Consider the following 15015-nt stretch of genomic DNA (forward strand, 5'->3'; position numbering starts at 1 on the left):
GGAAGTAGACCGTACATGTCAGTAGGAGGGAAGTAGACCGCACATGTCAGTAGGAGGGAAGTAGACCGTACATGTCAGTAGGAGGGAAGTAGACCGTACATGTCAGTAGGAGGGAAGTAGACCGTACATGTCAGTAGGAGGGAAGTAGACCGTACATGTCAGTAGGAGGGAAGTAGACCGCACATGTCAGTAGGAGGGAAGTAGACCGTACATGTCAGTAGGAGGGAAGTAGACCGTACATGTCAGTAGGAGGGAAGTAGACCGCACATGTCAGTAGGAGGGAAGTAGACCGTACATGTCAGTAGGAGGGAAGTAGACCGTACATGTCAGTAGGAGGGAAGTAGACCGTACATGTCAGTAGAGAGAAGTAGACCGTACATGTCAGTAGGAGGGAAGTAGACCGTACATGTCAGTAGGAGGGAAGTAGACCGTACATGTCAGTAGGAGGGAAGTAGACCGCACATGTCACTAGGAGGGAAGTAGACCGCACATGTCACTAGGAGGGAAGTAGACCGTACATGTCAGTAGGAGGGAAGTAGACCGTACATGTCAGTAGGAGGGAAGTAGACCGCACATGTCAGTAGGAGGGAAGTAGACCGTACATGTCAGTAGGAGGGAAGTAGACCGTACATGTCAGTAGGAGGGAAGTAGACCGTACATGTCAGTAGGAGGGAAGTAGACCGTACATGTCAGTAGGAGGGAAGTAGACCGTACATGTCAGTAGGAGGGAAGTAGACCGCACATGTCAGTAGGAGGGAAGTAGACCGTACATGTCAGTAGGAGGGAAGTAGACCGTACATGTCAGTAGGAGGGAAGTAGACCGCACATGTCAGTAGGAGGGAAGTAGACCGTACATGTCAGTAGGAGGGAAGTAGACCGTACATGTCAGTAGGAGGGAAGTAGACCGTACATGTCAGTAGAGAGAAGTAGACCGTACATGTCAGTAGGAGGGAAGTAGACCGTACATGTCAGTAGAGAGAAGTAGACCGTACATGTCAGTAGGAGGGAAGTAGACCGTACATGTCACTAGGAGGGAAGTAGACCGTACATGTCAGTAGGAGGGAAGTAGACCGTACATGTCACTAGGAGGGAAGTAGACCGTACATGTCAGTAGGAGGGAAGTAGACCGTACATGTCACTAGGAGGGAAGTAGACCGCACATGTCACTAGGAGGGAAGTAGACCGCACATGTCAGTAGGAGGGAAGTAGACCGTACATGTCAGTAGGAGGGAAGTAGACCGTACATGTCAGTAGAGAGAAGTAGACCGTATATGTCAGTAGGAGGGAAGTAGACCGTACATGTCAGTAGAGAGAAGTAGACCGTACATGTCAGTAGGAGGGAAGTAGACCGTACATGTCACTAGGAGGGAAGTAGACCGTACATGTCAGTAGGAGGGAAGTAGACCGTACATGTCAGTAGGAGGGAAGTAGACCGTACATGTCAGTAGGAGGGAAGTAGACCGTACATGTCACTAGGAGGGAAGTAGACCGCACATGTCACTAGGAGGGAAGTAGACCGCACATGTCAGTAGGAGGGAAGTAGATCGCACATGTCAGTAGGAGGGAAGTAGACCGCACATGTCAGTAGACACACTCCCTCATTTCTCTCTTGCTCTCTCAATTTAATTGAATTCTCTTGTCATCACCTCAGCTTCACTGCTTCTACACAACTTCTTCAGAGAGAGAAAGACAGAGGGGGAGAGGGAAAGATGGCACAGCACAGAAGCCTCCCCCAGTGAAGTGGGGTCCAGGTTCGAACCTGGGCCAAGAGTATGGCAGATGCACGACCCAGGTGAGGGACCTTGCCGGCTTCCTGCCTCGCTCCCTTTCTTTTCACAAGCACACACTTCTACCAACACTAAATCAAGCTCCCTCCTTACCCATGACTGTTACTATTATCTCTGCCCCCCTCCATGTTATCAAAGTGACAGAATGAAGATAGCCAATTTCTGATTGATTCAGGCTATCAAGAAACCTTAGTTTGCTCTAGGGAGGAGAGAGCCAGAAAAGAAAAAACAGCTACTCACTGCATGCATAACAGACTTTAAACACCCACTTCGTGGCTCTAAGGCCAGCTACCACATGTGGGGGCTCTTGTCTTTGGCCTTCAGCAAGCATATTTCTGTAAGGCACCACCCTTTCCTATGGATGGAATGTACAAACTTGATGGTCAAGGGGGTGAATTTGCTCTGAAATCAGAAAGCCTTTCTAGGGCCTCAGATGTACCTCACTGGGAAGAGCACTGCCTTGCCACAGGCAGAGCCCAGGTGTAAGTCCTGGCACCACCTAGGAGGACCCAGGCAACAGAGGAAACTCTCCCCTTTGTCAGCCTCCCTATTATTAGAGAGAGTTAAACAGTGGCTTCCCCTTTGCTGAAATCACACATGTGTGAGACCCAATCTGGGGGTGGGAGGGCATTCCTATCATTCCAAGTGGGAATCCAGACAAGCGGAGAGCATCAGAAATGACAACACACACACATGCATGCCTTGCTCTACCAACACTGTTGTTTCTTTTTCAAGATCTATTTCCTCCTCTGCATGAACCAGAGCATCACTCTGACATACGCAAAGCCAGGGACTGAACCTGGGACTTCATGCTCGAGAGTCCAACACTTTATCCACTGCACCACTAGGCCGTCAGACACTGTTGGGCCAGAACCTGGCTCACCCTGGCCCTGCAGCCTCTCTGTGGCTGGCCACCCCATCTCTTGTCTTCATGCCTGAAAGGAAGACTGTCCCTGGGTGGCCTTCACTTCAGGTCACGGTCCTGCACACAGTCTGGTGACAAGCTTTCCCCAAAGGCACTGCATAAACACCCCAAAACAACTAGCACTCTGCTTCTTCCAGGCAGGCCCACTGGATTCTCCATGGGCTTGTCTTCTGCCCCAGGAATCTAACAAAGGGACCAGAATCTCCCAGGCCCTCACATGCCCCTTGTTGAAACCCCTCCCCATTACTAAGGGTTGAATGGGACTGGGTGAGGATGGAAGTGGTGGTGCTGGTATTAAGTAGCAGGCTGAGCCCTGAGCCTCCCTGAAGCTTCAACCAACTACTTCTTTTTGTTGTTTATACATTTCTTTCTTTATTATTATTATCTTTTTATATTTACTTATTTTCCCTTTTGTTGCCCTTGTTGTTTTTCTTCATTGTTGCTGTAGTTATTATTGTTGTTGTTATCGATATCGTCGTTGCTGGATAGGACAGAGAGAAATGGAGAGAGGAGGGGAAGACAGAGAGGGGGAGAGAAAGACAGACACCTGCAGACCTGCTTCACCGCCTGTGAAGCGACTCCCCTGCAGGTGGGGAGCCGGGGGCTTGAACCGGGATCTTGACGCCGGTCCTTGTGCTTTGCGCCACCTGCGCTTAACCCGCTGCACTACCGCCCGACTCCCTATACATTTATTTCTTTTCCTTTACTTATTTATTGGGTAAAGACAGACGCACTGCTTCACCACTCTTGAAGGCCCTCCTTAGGTGGGACCAGAGGCTTGAACCTGGGTCCTTGCTCTGTCCACTGCTATCCACCTGCACACATGGTGAATTCAAGTCTCCAAGAAATGAGAGGAAAATAGCGCTGTTTATTTTATGTTTAACTGTTTGTTTTTACCAGAGTGCTGCTCAGCTCTGACAGATGGTAGTGCTGGAGATTGAACCTGGAACCTCAGAGCCTTAAGTAGGAGAGTCTTTCTACAGAATCAGTATGCTGTCTCCCCAGCCCAATCTGCAGCTTTTTGAAAGAGGGGAGTCCAGAGTGCGTGGCTTAACCACAAGTCACAGATCTGAGACAGGCACCCCCCCCACCCGAGAGCCAGAGGACAGGCTGTTAATATTATTATTATTATTTAACCAGAGCACTGCTCAGCTCTGGCTTATGATGGTGCAGGGAACAGGTTGTTATTAAGCCACAGGCGAAGGGTCACTCACTCCGCAACTCCTCACTAAGGCGCCCTGGGTGCAAACACTCCCCAAGAAAGCTTGCCAACACTGCAGGCCTTAATGCTGATAGAGGCTTAATTGAGGGCCACTTGTCACTGTGGGAAGCTTTTACAGCCAGGCAACATGGGGCCTAGTGGGCGCTCTGCAGACACTTGTTTATAAAATTTGGCCTGGGGAGTCGGGCGGTAGCCCAGCAGGTTAAGCGCAGGTGGCGCAAAGCACAAGGACCGGCGTTAAGGACCCCAGTTCGAGCCCCCGGCTCCCCACCTGCAGGGGAGTCGCTTCACAGGCGGTGAAGCAGGTCTGCAGGTGTCTGTCTCTCCCCCTCTCTGTCTTCCCCTCCTCTCTCCAGTTCTCTGTCCATCCAGTAACGACGACATCAATAACAACAACAATAAAACAACAAGGGAAACAAAAAAAGGGAAAATAAATATTTAAAAAAAATTTTTTTAACAAGGAAGGGGCTAGGCAGTAGAGCACCTTGTTAAGGGCACACATGTCACCACACAGAAAGAACCCCGTTCGAGTCCCTGCTCCCCACCTACAGGAAGGAGCTTCACAAGCACTGAAGCCAGCATTGCAGGTATCTGTCTCTCTCCCTCTTCCCTCCTCCCCTCTTAAAATCCTCTCTGTCCTATCAAAATAGAAAGAAAAGTTTGCCAAGAACAGTGCACACGTGTGCAGGCACTGAGCCCCAGCGATAACCTCAGTGACAATGTATATATATATTTTCCAGGTGCTGGTTCACCTGATTGAGCACACACGTTAGAATGTACAAGAACCTGGGTTCACGCCTCTGATCCCCGCTTGCAAGGAGAAGCTTCAAAAGCAGTGAATCAGTGAAGCAGTATCTCTCTCTCTCTACTCCCTCTTAATTTCTCTGTCTCTACCCAATAATTTAAGTAGAAGAAAAATAAATAATTTTTTTATTATTTTTATTTTATTTATTGGATAGAGACAGCCAGAAATTGAGAGGAAAGGGAGTGATAGAGAGGGAGAGAGACAGAGAGACACTTGCAGCCCTGCTTCACCACTTGCGAAGCTTTCCTCCCACAGGAGGGGACTGGGGGCTCGAACCTGGGTCCTTGTGCACTGTAACATGTGCGCTCAACCAGGTGTGCCACCACCCGGCTCCAATAAATAAATTCTTAAAAATTAAATTGGTGTGGTCCGAGAGGTGGCACAGTGGATAAAGTACTGGACTCTCAAGCGTGAGGTCCCGGGTTCGATCCCCGGCAGCACATGTACCAGAGTGATGCCTGGTTCTCCCTCTCTCCTCCTGTCTTTCTCATTAATAAGCAAACAAAATCTTGAAAAAAAAACTAAACTGGTGGCCTAGAAAGTGGTGCAGTAGATCTAGCGTGGGACTCTCGAGCACGAGGTCCTGAGTTCTGTCCCCAGAATCATAAGCTCTGCTTCTCTCTCTCTCCCCCTCGAATGTAAACGGGTCAAACAACCAGCTCTGTATCGTGGACATTTCTCTTTTTACCACAAGACACGCACACGTGCCCCCAGATCTCCAGAAAAACATCTTACCAGAGGAGCCGCCCTCTACCACCTGAGCGCAAACCTCATGCTACCCGGCCAGGTGAGCACTTCACTGAGAGGCCATCTTCGCGCTTCTCAGCAGTACCCTGCACTCCGCCAGCAGTACCCTGCACTCCGCCAGCAGTACCCTGCGCTCCGCCAGCAGTACCCTGCACTCCATCAGCCAGTACCCTGCACTCCGCCAGCAGTACCCTGCACTCCATCAGCCAGTACCCTGCACTCTGCCAGCAGTACCCTGCACTCCATCAGCCAGTACCCTGCACTCTGCCAGCAGGGACCCTGGCCCCCTCGCCCACACCTGCCCTCAGGTGTGTGGTGCCATCCTCCTCTTTTCAGAGGCGAGGAAACCAAGAGTAAAGGAGGCCGAGGACCTCTCCCAGGGTCAACCAGCAAGGGACAAGCAGAGACTTCACGCCCACCCCACCTCCCAGCCCCGGCCATGGGCCTCTCGGGCGCAGAAAGGCTTCTGGGTCTGTCTAACCACTTTGCTTGCCACGCAGATACTTGTATTAGAGTCTGAAAGTTATGATCATTGTCGTTATTACTATTTGCAGAGCAGTGTGAGATGGCAGTTGATTTTCCCATGCCGAGCAGAATCATTTGTACCTGAGGTCTTGCTGGAAGTGGGGCTGGAAGTCAGTAAAAGGTCTTGGACCCTTGGCTCGGGAACCCCTCTAAGTGTGTCATGCTCAGCTCCTATGAAGCCACCTAGTCCTTTTTAAAACACCGTCTTTTTAGGGTTGGGAGAGTATATCATCATGGGTCTTCAAAAGACTGTTATGCCTGGGAGGTGGGCAGCGGGTTAAGCTCACATGGCGCAAAGCATAAGGATCCGGGTTCGAGCCCCCGGCTCCCCACCTGCAGGGGAGTCGCTTCACAGGCGGTGCAGCAGGTCTGCAGGTGTCTGTCTTTCTCTCCCCCTCTCCGTCTTCCCCTCCTCTCTCCATTTCTCTCTGTCCTGTCCAACGACGACAACATCAATCACAACAACAATAAAACAACAAGGGCAACAAAAGGGAATAAATAAATATTAAAGAAAAAAAAAAAAAGACTGTTATGCCTGAAGCTCTGAGGTCCCAGGTTCAATCCCCAGCCCCAACATGAGCCCCAAAGCTGAGTAGCAAGCACTCTGGTAAAAATAAACAAACAAACCAATACTTAAACAAACAGCCTCCCCTCCTCCCCCTCCCCTGGAGGCTTGGGGCTGACCGGATCTCTCTCCACAGGAACCCGCCACAGGCAGGAGCGCCGCAGGGCTGACACAAACCCTCCAGCCTGGAGCCTCGTCTCCTTCGTGTGCACTATTGCTAACAACCCTCAGCTCTCTGAGACGCCTCACACTTCACCTCGGGCTGTGGAGAGCCACTTCAATGTGCAGAACTCCCTTCCTTCCTTCTTCAGGACACACGGATACTCAGGCTCAGGCCAGGGGAGCCAGCGTAACAGTCATGCGAGCACAGTGAGGGAGGGCCTGGCCTCTAGTGACCTCAGTGAGGAAGGGGTGACACCTCCTCCAGGCAGCTGCCCGGCTGCACACCCCTTCGTCCCGTTCAGGCTTTGTGCTTTGGGGCTGCGGCTGAGTCTGACTGAGCCCGGCTGCCTGCTGTGTGGAGGCTGCCTGGTGCGCCTTCACCTCAGGCCAGGCAGGGCAGGGCAGCCGCTGGGGGACTCAAGACTCAGGCTGAGCCAGCCCTGGCCCTGGCCGCCTCACACTCAGCTGCTCACAGGGTGGAGGGCCCAGCCCTCAGGAGGCTGATAGAAACTGAAGACCAGGGGCCAGGCGGCAGCTCACCTGGTTAAGTGCTCACATCACAGTGCGCAAGGACCAGGGTTCAAACCCCTGGTCCCCACCTGCAGGGGAAAGGGGCTGCAGGGGTCTCTCTCCCTCTCTGTCTCCTCCTCCTCCTCTCTCAATTTCTGGCTGTCTCTATCCAATAATAATAATAATAATAAAGGATATTTGAAAAGAAAAAAGAAGCTGAAGACAGAAGTCGGGCGGTGGCGCAGTGGGTTAAGCGCAAGGATCCCGGTTCGAGCCCCCGGCTCCCCACCTGAGGCGGTGAAGCAGGTCTGCAGGTGTCTGTCTTTCTTTTTTTTTTTTTTTTTTTTTTTTTTAATATTTATTTTATTTATTTATTCTCTTTTGTTGCCCTTGTTGTTTTTTATTGTTGTAGTTATTATTGTTGTTGTCGTTGTTGGATAGGACAGAGAGAAATGGAGAGAGGAGGGGAAGACAGAGAGGAGGAGAGAAAGAGAGACACCTGCAGACCTGCTTCACCGCCTGTGAAGCGACTCTCCTGCAGGTGGGGAGCCGGGGTTCGAACCAGGATCCTTATGCCGGTCCTTGTGCTTTGCGCCACCTGCGCAAGTGTGTCTGTCTTTCTCTCCCCCTCTCTGTCTTCCCCTCCTCTCTCCATTTCTCTCTGTCCTATCCAACAACAACTACATCAATAACAACAACAACAATAATAACTACAACAATAAAACAACAAGGGTAACAAAAGGGAATAAATAGATAAATATAAAAAAAAAGAATATAAAAAAAAGACTACATAATGGCTTATGCAAAAGACTTTCCTCTCTGAGGCTCTGAGGTCCTAGGTTCAATCCCCAGCACCACATTAAGCCAGAGCTGAGCAGTGCTCTAGTTATATATATATATATATATATATGCATTAATATTATATATATGCATTAATATTATATATATGCATTAATTGCCATGATAAGAAGAGAGACCAGAGCACCATTCAGCTCTGACACAATGCCAAGCAAGAAACTGAACCCGGGACCCTCACACACTAATCCTGTGGGCTAGCAAGCTGCTGTATCTCCCCAGCCCAGAGTGGAGGAGCAACTTGAGGTAGGGAAGGAAGTGAGGAGGGGCCGCTCCCACCGACTGGGGGTCCTCCCCCAGGAGGCCAGGTCTCACCAGTCAGAGGAGCAGAGGTTTCAGCTACTGTTGACATGTAAATGTTCCGGGTATTTCAATGTAAATAAACGCAGGCAATTGCAAATGAAGCCCAGAGGAAGCTGGTGGGGAGGAAGATGACTTTTCCCCACTGCCGGGGCAGCCTCAGTGAAAAGTTTCTTCCACTCCTCTACATAAGAAAGGAGGGGCTCTGGGCTCCAGGTCCGCAGCTTCCTTGGAGGAGAGGAATTCAAACCAGCTGCACTGCCACCAGCTGCACTGCTACCAGAGGCATCACCTAGTCAGAGCCCTCAACCCCCACACTCTGAAACTGGGGGTGCGATGCCTCTGCTGGGGTCTGTACTGTGCACTGTAGGATTTTTTTTTTTTTTTTTTACCAGAACACTGTTCAGTTCTGGCTTACGGTGGTGCAGGGGGTTGAACCTGTGACTTGATGGAGCCTCAGGCATGAGAGTCAGTTCACATAGCCATTATGCTATGTACCCCGCCACTGTAGGATTTTTTAAGACCCTTTCTCTAGCCACTAAGCTGTGCACGCCAAGGCAGCACACTCACCACGTGAGCTATTTTGCTAGCACAGAAAAACATTTTCTTTCTGGGAGCCGGGCGGCGGCGCAGTGGGTTAAGCGCAGGTGGCGCAAAGCACAAGGACCGGCGTAAGAATCCCGGTTCGAGCCCCGGCTCCCCACCTGCAGGGGAGTCGCTTCCCAGGTGGTGAAGCAGGTCTGCAGGTGTCTGTCTTTCTCTCCCCCTCTCTGGCTTCCCCCTCCTCTCTCCATTTCTCTCTGTCCTATCCAACAATGACGACATCAATAACAACAACAGTAATAATAAATACAACAATAAAACAACAAGGGCAACAAAAGTGAATAAATAAATATTAAAAAATAAATAAATGAAAAGAAAACACAAGTAGAACCTGAACTGGAATTGGCGTATTGCACCAAAGTAAAAGACTCTGGGGTGGGTGGGTGGGGAGAATACAGGTCCAAGAAGGATGACAGAGGACCTAGTGGGGGGTGTATTGTTATATGGAAAACTGGAAAATGTTATGCATGTACAAACTATTGTATTTACTGTTAATGTAAAACATTAATTCCCCAATAAAGAAATTTTAAATAATAATAATAAATAAATAAATAAAGTCCCAAGTTCAATTCCTAGAACCACCAGAAGCCAGAGCTGCACAGTGCTGGGGGAGAGAAAGAAAAAAAATATATACAATTTCTGAACCGGCTCTAGGGGGGTGGGGGGTGTTCAGACACTGATCCTTCAAACCTCAGCTCCGCCACTGCTTCCCTGTGCTGTGGGCCTCCATGGGAGCAGCACCAAGGTGAGCCTCAGTTTCCCCAATTACAAAAAGAAATCGGGGTTGAAGAGATAGCATAATGGTTATGCAAATGGCTGTGATGCCTGAGAGTTTGAGGTCACAGGGTCAATCCCCAGCACCACCCTAAGCCAGAGCTGCACAGTGCCATGGTGTCTGTCTCGCCCTCCCCATCCCCCTCTTTCTCCATCTGTATCTTTTTCTCTATGTCTTCCATTAAAGTAAATGTTTTTAAAAAGAAAGCAAAGGAGATCCCACTTGGTCATTCAGGGAGAGTTAACTGGCCCATGTTCGTAGGGACGGAGTTCAGGTGGCCGTCTGACTAGCCGGCATGCGGGAAGCGGTCAGTGGACACTGGCAACGACACTCTGCCCCTGCGGCTACTGCCCTGTGGGTTAGCTGTGTGCACACCACCGTCCCAAGGGAAAACACTCTCAAGGCCAGTCTTCCGGCAGCCCAGAAACCGGAGTTTACTAAAGTGACCCCACTGTGGCAAAGGATAAACGTGGGGGGAAAGGGCAGGAAGACAGCTCACCCGGGAGGGGGCACGCCTTAAAGTGTCCCAGCCAACACGCGGGAGACACCATGCAAAGGGACAGGCTGGTGAGTGGCAGGCAATGAATGCTGCAGCACCCCTCTTCTGTCGCTCCTCCCCCTCCCACTGTTTACCAGAAAACAAGAGTCCACAGGACCCCCCCGAACAGCTGGCGTGGATGTGTGCTGCGCTGCCATGTGGACAGCCCAGGTTCAAGCCTGGGCCCCAGCACACAGTGAGAAGCTTCATTCAGTACTGTGGGGACCTTGTCTCTCTTCCTGGTTCTTTGTTTCTCTCTGGTGTGGGGGGAGGGAGGGAGGGACACTAATCTAATAAAATCTAGCAGCCAGAGAGGTCTGTGTGGGAGCCTTGAGCATGAGGTCCTGAGTTTGAGCCCCAGCGTCGCACATACCAGGTGACGCTCTGGTTCTCTCACTAGTTAATACATCGCATTTCATTATAGCTACAGCTGATGTAGGGCGGCTCCCACGATCACCACTTTAAGGCGTCCAGGGATCTTAGAATGTCAAAACATATCCCCCAAGGAAAAAAAGAACTTGTTAAGTAAGACCTCCCAATTAACTGTCACCCACACTTCTCTGTATAAGCCGGGAACCGTACCCATTACCAAAAACTTTGTGAGAGAAATACTAAGATTTTTTTTTTTTTGGGGGGGGGGTCTCTGTCACCACCCTCTTCAAGTGCATGAGCATCACGCTAACCTCAGGACACTGCCTGTCCTCCTAAACACCCTGCTTCTCACTTCCACCTTACAATGTCTTTTTCTTTACATCTTTTTTTTAAAAATAATTTATTTCTTTATTGGGGAATTAATGCTTTACATTCAACAGTGAATACAATAGTTTGTACATGCATAACATTCCCCAGATTCCCATTTAACAGTACAACCCCCACTATGTCATTCATCATCCTTCATGGACCTGTATTTTCCTACCCACCCACCCACCCACCCCAGAGTCTTTTACTTGGGTGTAATACTCCAATTCCATTTCAGGTTCGACTTGTGTTTGAACTAAGATTTTTTTTTTTAAGTGATAAAGAAAACAGCTGATATGTTTTTATTTATTTGTCTGTTTTGCCATCAGGGTTATCACCAGGGGCTCAGTGTCTGCACGACTCCCTTATTTTATCCTTTTAGATGTTAAGGTGAGGGACAGGAAAGACAGTGCAACACCACTGCACTGCTCATGAAGCTCCCCCACCCCCACCAGGGAACTAGGGACTTGAACCTGGGTCCTAGCCTGTGAGACTGTGTATGTCTACTAGGTGAGACACCTCCTGGCCCCCCAAAATGGGTCTGACTTTGGGCAAAGCACACTCCCGGGGACACTGGTTGGGAGCCTGAGGGCAGAGCAGGGCACAGGCAGGCAAGGAGTGAGGACTTGAAACAAGCCACTAAAACGGAGTGAAAGCCCGGCAGCCCCAGCGCCATTCCCCACAACCCCTCACTGTCCTTTTTCGCCCCCCCCAACCCCCCCAGTTTTCAGGGTTTTCATGTCCTGACTTGTTTCTTGATAACAACAAAGTCACATGACAGAGTAAAGTACACACTTGGTCATTCAAGGGAGAATTACCCAATTTTCGATTCCCCTTGAACTTTGTTTTTCTCCTTTTAGTCACTTCACTGCCCTTTCCTGCCAGAATTGGAGGCAGGGGAGAAAGGGGAATCACAAAAACCTGTATGTCTTTCAAAAAAGGTCAGTGGCCTTGCTCACATAAATGAGGTCCAGGGAGAAAGAGCGGAGGAGGCCGTCAGATTTCTTTAACTATCCCTCACCTCACCCCTGGTACAAGAAAATGAGCTGTCAACCTATATCAAATGGGGGGAAAGGATACCAATATGTCTAAAGGAAAAATTTTAGGGGCCTGAGCGGTCGTGCACTGGGTGAAACACACACAGTACAAAGTGCAAGGACCCATGCAAGAATCCTGGCTCAAGCCCCGGCTCCCTACCTGCGGAGAGGTCGCTTCACATGCAGTGAAGCAGGTCTGCAGGTGTCTGTCTTTCTCTCCCCAGCTCTGTCTTCCCCTCCTCTCTCGACCACAACAACGGAAAAAAAAAAAAAAAAAAAAAAAACAACAAGGGCAACAAAGGGAAAAGAAAGGGTCTCCAGGAGCAGTGGATTCATGGTGCAGGCACCGAGCCCCAGCAGTAACCCTGGAGGCAACAAAAAAAGAAGAGAAGAGAAAAGGAAAGGAAAGAAAGAGGTTAGGGTAGATAGCATGATGGTTATGCAAAGAGACTCTCATGCCTGAGGCTCCGAAGTCAAAGTCCCAGGTTCAGTCCCTACCACCATAGCTGAGTAAGTGCTCTGGAAAAATAAATAAATAAATAAAATAACTGGCCTCCAAATAAAATTTCATTTGTTATCCAAAATAAATAAATAATAAAAATATAACATTAAAAATATATGAAGCAAAAGCTCACTCTTGAATTATGAATATACTTTTCTTAAATGAAGATGTTCCTGGGTAACCCTATTTTCCCCTTCACTTACTTTTTAAAATTTATTTTTTAACACTTCTCTTAAAACCACATTTATATATTTATTATAGGACAGAGACAGAGAGAGGGTGGAATAGAGAGGGAAATAGACAAAACGACCCCTGCAGCCCTGCCTCACCAGGAGTGAAGCTTTCCCCCTGCAGGTGGGGACCAGGAGCTCGAACCTGAGTCCTTGGGCACGCTAGTGTGTGCTCTTAACCAGTTGTGCCACTGCCTGGACACTTTAAGGTATTTATTTATTTATTGGATAGAGAGAGAGAGATCGGGGGGGCCAGGTGGTTGTGCACCCCGGTTGCGCGCACATGCTACACTTCGCAAGGACGCAGGTTCAAGTCCCCACCTGCAGGGTGAAAAGCATCACGAGTGGTGAAGCAGGGCTGCAGGCGTCTCTCTGTCTCTCTCCCTCCATATCTCCCCCTTCCCTTTTGATTTCCACTGTCTTTTTTTTTTTTTAACACTGAACACTTTTTTCTCTTTTTTTAAATTATCTTTATTTATTTATTGGATAGAGACAGCCAGAAATCGAGAGAGAAGGGGGTGATAGAGAGGGAGAGAAACAGAGAGACAGTGGCAGCCGTGTTTTAACACTTGTGAAGCTTTCCCCCTGCAGGACCAGTGGCTTGAACCCTGGCCCTTGAGCACTGTGATGTGTGCACTTAACCAGGTGCGCCACCACCTGGCCCCTTCACTTACTATCTTTGCTGTAATATTTTAGAATATTAGAGCAAAGAATGTTTCAATCTTTCTTTTCTTCCCTTTTTCGCCAGAACACTGCTACTCCTTCTCAGTCTAAATGTTATATGGAGCACTTTTTTTAGACACCCAAAGTTCAAACACTTTCCCCCAAATGAAGCCACAAGTCAACCAAACTTTCTTTTTTTTTTTAATATTTATTTTATTTATTCCCTTTTGTTGCCCTTGTTGTTTTATTGTTGTAGTTATTATTGCATAGGACAGAGAGAAATGGAGAGACGAGGGGAAGACAGAGAGGGGGAGAGAAAGACAGACACCTGCAGACCTGCTTCACCACCTGTGAAGCGACTTCCCTGCAGGTGGGGAGCCGGGGCTCGAACCGGGATCCTTATGCCGGTCCTTGTGCTTTGCGCCACCTGCGCTCAACCCGCTGCGCTACAGCCCGACTCCCCAACCAAACTTTCAATCATATGACCTCATGTTGAGTCAAAAAAGAAATAGGCCTAGTGGGGGTATTGTTATATGGAAAACTGGGAAATGTTATATAGGTACACACTATTGTATTTACTGTCGAATGTAAAACATTAATTCCCCAATAAAGAAATTAAAAAAAAAAAAAGGGAGCCGGCGGTAGCACAGCGGTTTAAGCACATGTGGCGCGAAGCTCACGGACCGGCGTCAGGATCCCGGTTCGAGCCCCCGGCTCCCCACCTGCAGGGGAGTCGCTTCACAGGCGGTGAAGCAGGTCTGCAGGTGTCTGTCTTTCTCTCCCCCTCTCTGTCTTCCCCTCCTCTCTCCATTTCTCTCTGTCCTAGCCAACAATGACGACATCAATAACAACAATAACTACAACAATAAAAAAAAAGGGCAGCAAAAGAGAATAAATAAATATTTTTTTAAAAAAAAAGAAAAATGAAAAAAAAAAATCAACAATAGGAAGACATTTTCCAGATGGTCTTGCTGGGGTCCCTCACACCCTCCGGGTACTCCTCGTTCTCAGGTCAAAACAATGGCAGCAGCTTCCTCCGCTGCCCCCTTCCTAAAACAGGGCACAACAGAAAAACCAATCGGGCCACACTAGCCCCATCTTTATTTTCCAAAGCAGATGCTCTTTTGACTCCTGTAAAGGGCTGGAAAGGATCCACACTGTCCCCCAGCTGTGGAGGGCACACCCTTGAAAGTATGTCACCCCCAGCTGCTAATAAAAAATGAGACAGAGAGGGCCAGCACCTAAGGGAACAGAAAATGCACCAGTTCCCGGCCCGCCGGCACCCGTCGAGGTGGAAAGCCAAGGCAAACACACCCTTGGGCACAACAAGAAATCAACCAGCATCCTCGGGGATACCGTGTCCTCACAGAAACACCCAACACTCCAGAAAGTGTGCAAGATCAAATGCAGCCAACACGTTGGCATACGCGCCAATTCCGGTTCCCGGTGCTGTCAGGAGCACTTGACAAGGACGATGGTGTCTTACACCAACCAAGGCAAGACACTCACCCCAACTCCGGTCTGGT

This window comes from Erinaceus europaeus, chromosome 18 (assembly GCF_950295315.1).
Source record: "Erinaceus europaeus chromosome 18, mEriEur2.1, whole genome shotgun sequence".
NCBI classification, from domain to species: Eukaryota; Metazoa; Chordata; class Mammalia; order Eulipotyphla; family Erinaceidae; genus Erinaceus; species Erinaceus europaeus.